Source organism: Triturus cristatus, chromosome 8, assembly GCF_964204655.1.
Source record: "Triturus cristatus chromosome 8, aTriCri1.1, whole genome shotgun sequence".
NCBI classification, from domain to species: Eukaryota; Metazoa; Chordata; class Amphibia; order Caudata; family Salamandridae; genus Triturus; species Triturus cristatus.
The window spans coordinates 1,106,391,880-1,106,405,576 of record NC_140591.1 but is presented as its reverse complement, the minus strand read 5'-3'; positions in this window follow the sequence as shown (position 1 = coordinate 1,106,405,576).

Here is a 13,697-nt window from a genome sequence, read left to right as displayed (position 1 = left end):
ACCTGCGTCTTAAGACTTGAAGTTATTGAACAATGTAACCGTAAACAGGTATAAACGCACTATCTCTGTTGATGATGTTGACCAGATGGATACCAGTTTGCAACAGTATATTGATTTTAATATAGGACTGTTTTTCTTTGTTGGAGCTGCCCTGAATAGTAGGAAGGTTCGACGATTAACTAGGGTTGTAGAGGCTGTGACAAATCAAACTGCTGCTGCTCTTGGGAACATTACGGAAGAGTTGCAGATCACTAGAATTGTTACATTACAGAATCGTATGGTATAAGATGTTATGTTAGCAGATAGAGGTGGAGCATGTAGAATTATAGGAAGTAGTTGTTGTGTGTTCATCCCTGATCACACACCATCAGTTTATCAAGCTATTAATAAATTGCATAAAATTGCTGCTGACATCCATACAGAAAATGGCACTTGGACCTTTTCTGGATGGTTTTGGACCTTAATTACTACATGGGGATGGAAAGTCCTTACTGGTTAATGTGTTATTGTAGCAATTTTGTTCACATGTTGTATGTGTATTCAATGTGGTCCTATGATATTTTCTCTATGTGTTTCATTCTGTATCCCCAATAAGAAAGCTGTTGCCGATGCCACCTATCAAAAGAGCATAAACAAAGAAATAACAGAGATGATGAGAATCGATATAAATGATGATTATCTTGATTATCCTAGCAAGCCGAATGTCTTCAGCAAATGCTGAAAGGGTTGTCTGTTGTAAATAAAACAGCGATATGATTAAGCATTCACTGAAGACATGTGCTCTTCATCTCTGAATTACGTTTTCTGCTTTATATTGACTAATGTTCAGACTCCATTTTGCTTAGCCGTCCACCATCTTGTATGGCCATGAAACCGTGTGCTCTGCACGAGAAGAGTCTTACCATCTCATTGGTCACTCCCGAGATCTGCCTAGCAACAGTCTATAAATAGCTCCTTTGTATGTTTGGTGCATGTTCAAGACTGACCACATCTGTCACTAATTAGGCTTTGCTCGAATGTGTTTTTGCGGGTCTTAGGAACTGTTAACTCCACCCATGTATTGATCATGCATTGAACATGTCCATATAAGGCCACAAATCTTACTTCATGTTGTATCCGCCTACTTATGAGCCCCCCCTATTGTGTATAAAAGGGGACCATGCGCACAAGTTCTGTGTGCTACTCTGTGCAATACTGTAGAGTGTTGCGTAGGTTGTAGGACCACCTTTGAAGGTTAATAAACTTTGTCTTTGTATTTGCAGTTTCCGTGCCAATTTCCTCCTAGTACTTTGTACACAGAAGGGTGAACCCTTTGTACTTGAGGGCCTAGCTTGGGCCTGTATTCGTCACCCTGAGCTAAGTGCGCAGCAGAGTAAGGATAGAAATTTAGCCCCAAGACACGGGCCAACACCTTCCCTGAGTTCTGTACCCAGCAGAGTAGGAATAGAAATTTAGCCCCCAGACACTAGCCAACACCTTCCCTTAGGAAAGTACTCAAAGGAGTAAGAATTGAAAATCTGGCCCCTAGACACTGGCCAACACCTCCCGCAAGGTAAATATACAGCAGAGAGACAATAGAAAATCTTTCCCCCAGACTCTGGTCAACAACTTCTCTGAAATAAATACCTGGGGGAGAAAGAATAGGAAATCTGGCCCCAGACACTGGCCAACACATTCCCTGAGGTAAGTACCCATCATAGTAAGAATAGAACTTTAACCCCCATACACTGGCCAACACCTTCCCTGAGGTAAGTACCTGGCAGTGCTTGAATAGAAAATCTGGCCACCAGACACAGCCAACACCTGCCCTGAGGTAAGCACACAGCAGAGTAAGAATAGAATTTTAGCTCCCATACGCTGGCGAACATTTTCCCTGAGGTAAATACCCATCGGAATAATAATATAAATGTACCCCTTGACACTGGCCAAAACCTTCCCTGAGGTAAGTACCCAGCAGAGTAAAAATAGAAAATCTGGCCCCCAAACACTGGCCAACACCTTCCATGCAGGAAGTACCCAGCACATTAAGAATATAAATTTAGCATCCAGACACTGGCCAACACCTTCCCTGAGATAAGTACCCATTGGAGTAATAATAACAATTTAGCCCCCAGACACTGGCCAACACCTTCACTGATGTAAGTACTTGGTAGAGTGAGAGTAGTGATTTATAACCCAGACACTGGCCAACACCTTTCCTGGGGTAAGTACCCGGCAGAGTATGAATAGAGATTTATCCCCTAGGCACTAGCCCTACACTTTCCCGGCGGTAAGTACCTGGCAGAGTAACAAAAGAAATTTCGCCCCCTGACACAGGCCAACACCTTTCCTGAGGTAAGTACCCGGCAGAGTTAGTATAGATATTTTGACCCCAGACACAGGCCAACTCCTTCCCTAAGGTAAGTAGCTGGCAGAGTAAGAACAGAAAATCTGTCCCACAGAAGCTGGCCAAGACCTTCCCTGAGGTAAGTACCCAGCAGCGTAAGAATAGAAAATCTGGCCCCTGGAAACTGGACAATACCTTCCCTGCTGTAAGTACCCAGCACATTAAGAATATACATTTTGCCCCCACACTCTGGCCAACACCTTCCCTAAGATTGGTACCCAGCAAAGTCATAATAGATGTTTAGGCCCCAGACGCTGGCCCACACATTCCTTTAGGTAAGTACCAGGCAGAGTAAGAATAGAAATTTAGCCCCAAGACACTGGACAACACCTTGAGGTAAGTACCCGGCACAGTAAGAATAGAAATTTAGCCCCCAGACACTGGCCAACACCTTCCCTGAGCTAAGTACCAGCAGAGTAAGGGTAGAAATTTAGCACCCAGACACTGTCCAATACCTTCCCTGAGCTAAGTACCTAGCAGAGTAAGAATAGAATTTAGCCCCCAGACACTGGCCCACACCTTCTCTGAGTTAAATACCCTGCTTGTAAAGAATGGAAGATTAGCCCCGAGACATTGTCCAACACCTTTCCTTAGGTAAGTACCCAGTGGAATAACTATAGAATTTAACCCCCAGACACTGGCCAACACCTTCCCTGAGTTAAGTACCCGGCGGAATAAGAACAGAAATTTCGCACCCAGACACTAGCCCACACCCTCCCTTAGGTAAGTAGTCGGAGGAGTAAGAAAAGAAAATCTGGCCACTAGACACTGGCCAACACCTCCACACAGGTAAATATACAGCAGAGAAACAATAGAAAATCTGCCCCCCAGACACTGGTCAACAACTTCTCTGAGATAAGCACCTGGGGGAGTAAGAATAGAAAACCTAGCCCCAGACACTGGCCAACACATTCCCTGAGGTAAGTACCCACCATAGTAAGAATAGAAATGTAACCCCCACTCACTGGCCAACACCTTCCCTGAGGTAAGTACCTGGCAGTGCTAGAATAGAAAATCTGCCCCCAGACACAGCCAACACCTTCCCTGAGGTAAGTATCTGGCAGAGTAAGAATAGAAATTAAGCCCGAGACACTGGCCAACAACTTCCATGAGGTAAGCAAACAGCAGAGTAAGAATAGAATTTTAGCTCCCATACGCTGGTGAACATTTTCTCTAAGGTAAGTACCCATCGGAATAATAATATAAATTTACCCCTTGACACTGGCCAAAACCTTCCCTGAGGTAAGTACCCAGCAGAGTAAAAATAGAAAATCTGGCCCCCAAACACTGGCCAACACATTCGCTGAGCTAAGTACCCAGTGGAGTAATAATAAAAATGTAGCCCCCAGACACTGGCCAACACCTTCACTGATGTAAGTACGTGGTAAAGTAAGAGTAGAAATTTATAACCCAGACACTGGCCAACACCATCCCTGAGGTAAATACATGGCAGAGTAAGAATATAAATTTAGCCCCCAGACACTAGCCAACAACTTCCCTGAGGTAAGTACCCAGCAGAGTATGAATAGAGATTTATCCCCCAGGCACTAGCCCTACACTTTCCCTGAGGTAAGTACCCGGCAGATTAACAATAGAAATTTAGCCCCCAGACACGTGCCAACACCTTTCCTGAGGTAAGAACACGGCAGAGTTAGTATAGAAATTTTGACCCCAGACACAGGCCAACTCCTTTCCTAAGGTAAGTAGCTGGCAGAGTAAGAATAGAAAATGTGTCCCCCAGAAGCTGGCCAACACCTTCCCTGAGGTAAGTACCCAGCAGAGTAAGAATAGAAAATCTGCCCCCGGACACTGGACAATACCTTCCCTGCGGTAAGTACCCAGCATATTAAGAATATAAATTTAGCCCCCACACACTGGCCAATACCTTCCCTGAGATAAGTACCCAGCAGAGTCAAAATAGATGTTTAGGCCCCAGACACTGGCAAACACCTTCCCTGAGGTAAGAACTCATTGGAGTACGAATAGAAATGTAGAACCCAGACACTGGCCCACACCTTCCCTGAGGTAAGGACCAGGCTGTGTATGAATAGAAATTTAGCCCCAAGACACTGGCCAACACCTTCCCTGAGCTAAGTACCCAGAAGAGTAAGAATAGAAATTTAGCCCCCAGACACTGGCCAACACCTTCTCTGAGCTAATTGCCAGCAGCGTAAGTGTATAAATTTAGCCCCCAGACACTGGCCAACACCCTCCCTGAGCTAAGTACCCAGCAGAGTAAGAATAGAATTTAGCCCCCAGACACTGGCACACACCTTCTCTGAGTTATCGTCATCAGCCAGGATAGCTTGACTCCAGTGGCGTAGCGAGCACGGGTCCCACGTCTGGGAATACCCATCCCACTTAGGGCGAAAAGCGTTACAACAAACAAATGATGGACGGAATGCTGACAATGCAGACATTCTCCCCCAGTCAAGAGATCTGGGTTAAATCCATCATTCTTTTGCCCACTACGCCACCCCAGTTCAGACATGGCCATATGCAAATCAGTCTTGACCCTGTGCCTCATGAGAACAGTCCAGCCCGAACTGCCAAGCCATGTCTTCCCTGGACCGGAATCAAGCATCCTAGGACCGGTTTCTGGCTATCAGCCGTCACTGGCCAACACCTTCCCTGAGATAAGCACTCAGCAAAGTCATAATAAAAATTTAGCCCCCAGACACTGGCCAACACCTTCCCTGAGGTAAGCAAACAGCAGAGTAAGAATAGAATGTTAGCTCCCATACGCTGGCGAACATTTCCCTGAGGTAAGTACCCATCGGAATAATAATATAAATTTACCCCTTGACACTGGCCAAAACCTTCCCTGAGCTAAGTACCCAGAAGAGTAAAAATAGACAATCTGGCCCCCAAACACTGGCCAACACGTTCGCTGAGATAAGTACCCAGTGGAGTAATAATAAAAATGTAGCCCCCAGACACTGACCAACACCTTCACTGATGTAAGTACTTGGTGGAGCAAGAATAGAAATTTATAACCCAGACATTGGCCAACACCATCCCTGAGGTAAATACCTGGCGGAGTAAGAATATAAATTTAGCCCCCAGACACTAGTCAACAACTTCCCTGAGGTAAGTACCCAGCAGAGTATGAATAGAGATTTATCCCCCAGGCACTAGCCCTACACTTTCCCTGAGGTAAGTACCCGGCAGATTAACAATAGAAATTTAGCCCCCAGACACGTGCCAACACCTTTCCTGAGGTAAGTACACAGCAGAGTTAGTATAAAAATTTTGACCCCAGACACAGGCCAATTCCTTCCCTAAGGTAAGTAGCTGGCAGAGTAAGAATAGAAAATCTGTTCCCCAGAAGCTGGCCAACACCTTCCCTGAGGTAAGTACCCAGCAGAGTAAGAATAGAAAACCTGGCCCTGAGACACTGGACAACACCTTCCCTGCGGTAAGAACCCAGCACATTAAGAATATAAATTTAGCCACCACACACGGGCCAACACCTTCCCTGAGATAAGTACCCAGCAGAGTCATAATAGAAATGTAACCCCCATACACTGGCCAACAACTTCCCTGAGATAAGTACCCAGCAGAGTCATAATAGAAATTTAGCCCCAAGACACTGGCTGCCACCTTCCCTGAGATAAGTACCCAGCAGAGTAAGAATAGAAATTTAGCCCCAAGACACTGGCCAACAACTTCCCTTAGGTATGTACCCGGTAAAATAAGAATAGAAATCTAGCCCCCAGACACTGGCCAAAGCTTTCCCTGAGTTACGTACCAAGCAGAGTAAGAATAGAAATGTATCCCCCAGACACTGGCCAACACCTTCCCTATGGTAAGTACCCAGTGGAGTAAGAATAGAAAATTTGGCCCCCAGACACTGGCCAACACCTTCCCGGAGGTAAGTGCAGGGCAGAGAAACAATAGAAATTTAGCCTACAGACGCTAGCCATCACCGGCCCTTCAGTAAGTACCTGGCAGAGTAAGAATAGAAAATCTGGCCCCCAAACACTTGCCAACACCTTCCCTTATGTAAGTGCCCAGAGGAGTTAGAATATAAATTTAGCCCCCAGAGCCTAGCCAACACCTTCCCTGCGGTAAGTACCCAGCAGAGTAGGAAAAGAAATATAGCCCCAGACACTGGACAACACCTTACCTGAGGTAAGTATGCAGCAGAGTAAGAATAGAAATTTAGCCCGCAGACACTGGCCAACATCTTCCCTGAGGTTAATACCTGGCAGAGGAAGAATAGAAATGTAACCCCCAGACTCTGGCCAACACCTTCCCCGAGGTAAGTACAAGGAAGAGTAAGGATAGATATTTAGCCCCCAGACACTGGCAAAACCTTCCCTAAGGTAAGCACCCACTGAAGTAAGAATAGAAATTCAGTCACCAGACACTGGCCAACGCCTTCCATTACCTAAGTACCCAGCGGAGTAAGAAAAGACATTTAACCACCAGACACTGGCCAACACCTTCCCTGAGGTAAGTACCCAATGGAGTAAGAATAGAAATTAACCTCCCCAGACATTGGCTAACACTTTCCCTCACTTATTTACCCGGCAGAGTAAAAATATAAATTTTGCCCCTAGACACTCGCCAACACCTTCCCTGAGGTATGTACTCGGAGGAGTAAGAACAGAAAATCTGGCATCCTCACACTGGCCAACACCTTACCTGAGGTAAGTTCCCGTCAGAGTAAGAATAGAAATTCGGACCCCCAGACATTGGTCAACACTTTCGTGAAGTAAGTACAAGGCGGAGTAAGAATGGAAAATCTGAACCACAGGCACTGGCCAACACCTTCTCGTAGGTAACTGCCTGGCAAAGTACGAATAGAAACTTTGCCCCCAGACTCTAGCCATCACCTGCCCTAAGGTAAATACCTGGCAGAGTAAGAATAGAACCTTGCCCCCAAACACTGGTCAACACCTTCCCTGAGGTAAGTGACCAGTGGAGTTAGAATATAAATGTAGCGCCAAGACACTGCCAAACACCTTCACTGAGGTAAATACCTGGAGGAGTAGGAATAGATAATCTGACCCCACACACTGGTCAACACCTTCCCTGAGGTAAGTACCCAGCAGATTAAGAATAGAGGTTTAGCCGCAAGACACTGGCCAACACCTTCCCTAAGGTAAGTAGCTGGCAAAGTAAGAATAGAAAATCTGTGCCCCAGTAGCTAGCCAACACCTTCCCTGCGGTAAGAACCCAGCACATTAAGAATATAAATTTAGCCACCACACACTTGCCAACACCTTCCCTGAGATAAGTACCCAGCAGAGTCATAATAGAAATTTAACCCCCATACACTGGCCAACAACTTCCCTGAGATAAGTACCCAGCAGAGTCATAATAGAAATGTTGCCCCAAGACACTTGCCAACACCTTCCCTGAGGTAAGTACCCGGCACAGTAAGAATAGACATTTAGCCCCAAGACATTGGCTGCCACCTTCCCTGAGCTAAGTACCCAGCAGACTAAGAATAGAAATTTAGCCCCAAGACACTGGCCAACACCTTCCCTTAGGTATGTACACGGTGGAATAAGAATAGAAATCTTGCCCCCAGACACTGGCCAAAATTTTCCTGAGTTATGTACCCAGCAGAGTAGGAATAGAAATTTAGCCCCCAGACACTAGCCAACACCTTCCCTTAGGTAAGTACCCAGTGAAATAAGAATAGCAATTTAGGCCCCAGACACTAGCCACCACCTTCCCTGAGGTACGTACCAGGCAGAGTAAGAATAGAAATGTATCCCACAGACACTGGCCAACACCTTCCCTAAGGTAAGTACCCAGTGGAGTAAGAATAGAAAATTTGGCCCCCAGACACTGGCCAACACCTTCCCGGAGGTCAGTACCCAGCAGAGAAAGAATAGAAATTTAGCCTACAGACACTAGCCATCACCTGCCCTTCAGTAAGTACCTGGCAGAGTAAGAATAGAAAATCTGGCCTCCAAGCACTTGCCAACAGCTTCCCTTATGTAAGAGCCCAGCGGAGTTAGAATAGAAATTTAGCCCCCAGAACCTAGCCAACAACTTCCCTGAGGTAAGTACCCAGCAGAGTAGGAAAAGAAATTTAGCCCCAGACACTGTACAACACCTTACCTGAGGTAAGTATGCAGCAGAGTAAGAATAGAAATTTAACCCACAGACACTGGCCAACATCTTCCCTGAGGTTAATACCTGGCAGAGGAAGAATAGAAATGTAACCCCCAGACTCTGGCCATCACCTTCCCCGAGGTAAGTACAAGGAAGAGTAAGGATAGATATTTAGCCCCCAGACACTGGCCAAAACCTTCCCTAAGGTAAGCACCCACTGAAGTAAGAATAGAAATTCAGTCACCAGACACTGGCCAACGCCTTCCATTACCTAAGTAACCAGAGGAGTAAGAAAAGAAATTTAGCCACCAGACAAAGGCCAACACCTTCCCTGAGGTAAGTACCCAGCGGAGTAAGAATAAAAATTAACCTCCCCAGACATTGGCCAACACTTTCCCACACTTATTTACCCGGCAGAGTAAGAATAGAAATTTAGCCCCTAGACACTGGCCAACACCTTCCCTGAGGTACGTACTCGGAGGAGTAAGAACAGAAAATCTGGCATCCTCACACTGGCCAACACCTTACCTGAGGTAAGTTCCCGGCAGAGTAAGAATAGAAATTCGGACCCCCAGACACTGGTCAACACTTTCCTGAGGTAAATAATAGGCAGAGAAAGAATAGAAAATCTGGCCCACAGACACTGGTCAACTCCTTCTCATAGGTAACTGCCTGGCAGAGTAAGAATAGAAACTTTGCCCCCAGACACTAGCCATCACCTGCCCTAAGGTAAATACCTGGCAGAGTAATAATAGAACCTTGCCCCTAAACACTGGTCAACACCTTCCCTGAGGTAAGTGACCAGTGGAGTTAGAATATAAATGTAGCACCAAGACACTGCCAAACACCTTCACAGAGGTAAATACCTGGTGGAGTAGGAATAGAAAATCTGACCCCACACACTGGTCAACACCTTCCCTGAGGTAAGTACCCAGCAGATTAAGAATAGAGGTTTAGCCCCAAGACACTGGCCAACACCTTCCCTAAGGTAAGTACCTGGCAGAGTAAGAATAGAAAATCTGTGCCCCAGAAGCTAGCCAACACCTTCCCTGAGGTAAGTACCTGGCAGAGTAAGAATAGAAAATCTGGCCCTCAGACACTGGACAACACCTTCCTGCGGTAAGAACCCAGGCACACCAAGAATATATATTTAGCCACCACACACGGGCCAACACCTTCCCTGAGATAAGTACCCAGCAGAGTCATAATAGAAATTTAACCCCCATACACTGGCCAACAACTTCCCTGAGATAAGTACCCGGCAGAGTCATAATAGAAATTTAGCCCCAAGACACTGGCCAACACCTTCCCTGAGGTATGTACCCGGCACAGTAAGAATAGACATTTAGCCCCGAGACACTGGCTGCCACCTTCCCTGAGCTAAGTGCCCAGCAGAGTAAGAATAGAAATTTAGCCCCAAGACACTGGCCAACAACCTTCCCTTAGGTATGTACCCGGTGGAATAAGAATAGAAATCTAGCCGCGAGACACTGGCCAAAACTTTCCCTGAGTTATGTACCCAGCAGAGTAGGAATAGAAATTTAGCCCCCAGACACTAGCCAACACCTTCCCTTAGGAAAGTACTCAGAGGAGTAAGAATAGAAAATCTGGCCCCTAGACATTGGCCAACACCTCCCGCAAGGTAAATATACAACAGAGAAACAATAGAAAATCTGTCCCCCAGACACTGGTCAACAACTTCTCAGAAATAAATACCTGGGGGAGTAAGAATAGAAAATCTGGCCTCAGACACTGGCCAACACATTCCCTGAGGTAAGTACCCATCATAGTAAGAATAGAACTTTAACTCCCACACACTGGCCAACACCTTCCCTGAGGTAAGTACCTGGCTGTTCTTGAATAGAAAATCTGTCCCCCAGACACAGCCAACACCTGCCCTGAGGTAAGTACCCATGCAGAGTAAGAACCAAAATTAAGCACCCAGACACTGGCCAACAACTTCCTTGAGGTAAGCACACAGCAGAGTAAGAATAGAATTTTAGCTCCCATACGCTGGCGAACATTTTCCCTGAGGTAAGTACCCATCGGAATAATAATATAAATTTACCCCTTGACACTGGCCAAAACCTTCCCTGAGGTAAGTACCCAGCAGAGTAAAAATAGAAAATCTGGCCCCCAAACACTGGCCAACACTTTCCCTGCAGGAAGTATCTAGCACATTAAGAATATAAATGTAGCATCCAGACACTGACCAACACCTTCCCTGAGATAAGTACCCATTGGAGTAATAATACAAATTTAGCCCCCAGACTCTGGCCAACACCTTCACTGATGTAGGCACTTGGTAGCGTAAGAGTAGTAATTTATAACCCAGACACTGCCCAACACCTTTCCTGAGGTAAATACCCGGCAGATTATGAATAGAGATTTATCCCCTAGGCACTAGCCCTACACTTTCCCGGCGGTAAGTACCTGGCAGAGTAACAATAGAAATTTAGCCCCCTGACACTGGTCAACACCTTTCCTAAGGTAAGTACCCGGCAGAGTTAGTATAGAAATTTTGACCCCAGACACAGGCCAACACCTTCCCTAAGGTAAGGAGCTGGCAGAGTAAGAACAGAAAATCTGTCCCCCAGAAGCTGGCCAAGACCTTCCCTGAAGTAAGTACCCAGCAGCGTGAGATTAGAAAATCTGGCCCCTGGAAACTGGACAATACCTTCCCTGCTGTAAGTACCCAGCACATTAAGAATATAAATTTAGCCCCCACACACTGGCCAACACCTTCCCTGAGGTTGGTACCCAGCAAAGTCATAATAGATGTTTAGGCCCCAGACACTGGCCAACACCTTCCCTGTGGTAAGAACTCAGTGGAGTAAGAATAGAAATGCAGAACCCAGACACTGGCCCACACATTCCTTGAGGTAAGTCCCAGGCAGAGTAAGAATAGAAATTTAGCCCCTAGACAATGGCCAACACATTGAGGTAAGTACCCGGCACAGTAAGAATAGAAATTTAGCCCCCAGACACTGGCCAACACCTTCCCTGAGCTAAGTACCAGCAGAGTAAGGGTAGAAATTTAGCACCCAGACACTGGCCAATACCTTCCCTGAGCTAAGAACCTAGCAGAGTAAGAATAGAATTTAGCCCCCAGACACTGGCCCACACCTTCTCTGAGTTAAATACCCTGCTTGTAAAGAATGGAAGATTAGCCCCGAGACATTGTCCAACAACTTTCCTTAGGTAAGTACCCAGTGGAATAACTATAGAAATGTAACCCCCAGACACTGGCCAACACCTTCCCTGAGTTAAGTACCCGGCGGAATAAGAATAGAAATTTCGCCCCAGACACTAGCCCACACCTTCCCTTAGGTAAGTAGTCGGAGGAGTAAGAAAAGAAAATCTGGCCACTAGACACTGGCCAACACCTCCCCCCAGGTAAATATACAGCAGAGAAACAATAGAAAATCTGCCCCCAGACACTGGTCAACAACTTCTCTGAGATAAGCACCTGGGGGAGTAAGAATAGAAAACCTGGCCCCAGACACTGGCCAACACGTTCCCTGAGGTAAGTACCCATCATAGTAAGGATAGAAATGTAACCCCCACACACTGGCCAACACCTTCCCTGAGGTAAGTACCTGGCAGTGCTGGAATAGAAAATCTGCCCCCAGACACAGCCAACACCTTCCCTGAGGTAAGTATCCGGCAGAGTAAGAATAGAAATTAAGCCCCCAGACACTGGCCAACAACTTCCATGAGGTAAGCAAACAGCAGAGTAAGAATAGAATTTTAGCTCCCATACGCTGGCGAAAATTTTCCCTGAGGTGAGCACCCATCGGAATAATAATATAAATTTACCCCTTGACACTGGCCAAAACCTTCCCTGAGGTAAGTACCCAGCAGAGTAAAAATAGAAAATCTGGCCCCCAAACACTGGCCAACACGTTCACTGAGATAAGTACCCAGTGGAGTAATGATAAAAATGTAGCCCCCAGACACTGGCCAACACCTTCCCTGATGTAAGTACTTGGTGGAGTAAGAGTAGATATTTATAACCCAGACACTGACCAACACCTTCCCTGAGATAAGTACCCATTGGAGTAATAATACAAATTTAGCCCCCAGTCTCTGGCCAACACCTTCACTGATGTAAGTACTTGGTAGCGTAAGAGTAGTAATTTATAACCCCGACACTGCCCAACACCTTTCCTGAGGTAAATACCCGGCAGATTATGAATAGAGATTTATCCCCTAGGCACTAGCCCTACACTTTCCCGGCGGTAAGTACCTGGCAGAGTAACAATAGAAATTTAGCCCCCTGACACTGGTCAACACCTTTCCTAAGGTAAGTACCCGGCAGAGTTAGTATAGAAATTTTGACCCCAGACACAGGCCAACACCTTCCCTAAGGTAAGGAGCTGGCAGAGTAAGAACAGAAAATCTGTCCCCCAGAAGCTGGCCAAGACCTTCCCTGAAGTAAGTACCCAGCAGCGTGAGATTAGAAAATCTGGCCCCTGGAAACTGGACAATACCTTCCCTGCTGTAAGTACCCAGCACATTAAGAATATAAATTTAGCCCCCACACACTGGCCAACACCTTCCCTGAGGTTGGTACCCAGCAAAGTCATAATAGATGTTTAGGCCCCAGACACTGGCCAACACCTTCCCTGTGGTAAGAACTCAGTGGAGTAAGAATAGAAATGCAGAACCCAGACACTGGCCCACACATTCCTTGAGGTAAGTCCCAGGCAGAGTAAGAATAGAAATTTAGCCCCAAGACAATGGCCAACACATTGAGGTAAGTACCCGGCACAGTAAGAATAGAAATTTAGCCCCCAGACACTGGCCAACACCTTCCCTGAGCTAAGTACCAGCAGAGTAAGGGTAGAAATTTAGCACCCAGACACTGGCCAATACCTTCCCTGAGCTAAGAACCTAGCAGAGTAAGAATAGAATTTAGCCCCCAGACACTGGCCCACACCTTCTCTGAGTTAAATACCCTGCTTGTAAAGAATGGAAGATTAGCCCCGAGACATTGTCCAACAACTTTCCTTAGGTAAGTACCCAGTGGAATAACTATAGAAATGTAACCCCCAGACACTGGCCAACACCTTCCCTGAGTTAAATACCCGGCGGAATAAGAATAGAAATTTCGCCCCAGACACTAGCCCACACCTTTCCTTTGGTAAGTAGTCGGAGGAGTAAGAAAAGAAAATCTGGCCACTAGACACTGGCCAACACCTCCCCCCAGGTAAATATACAGCAGAGAAACAAT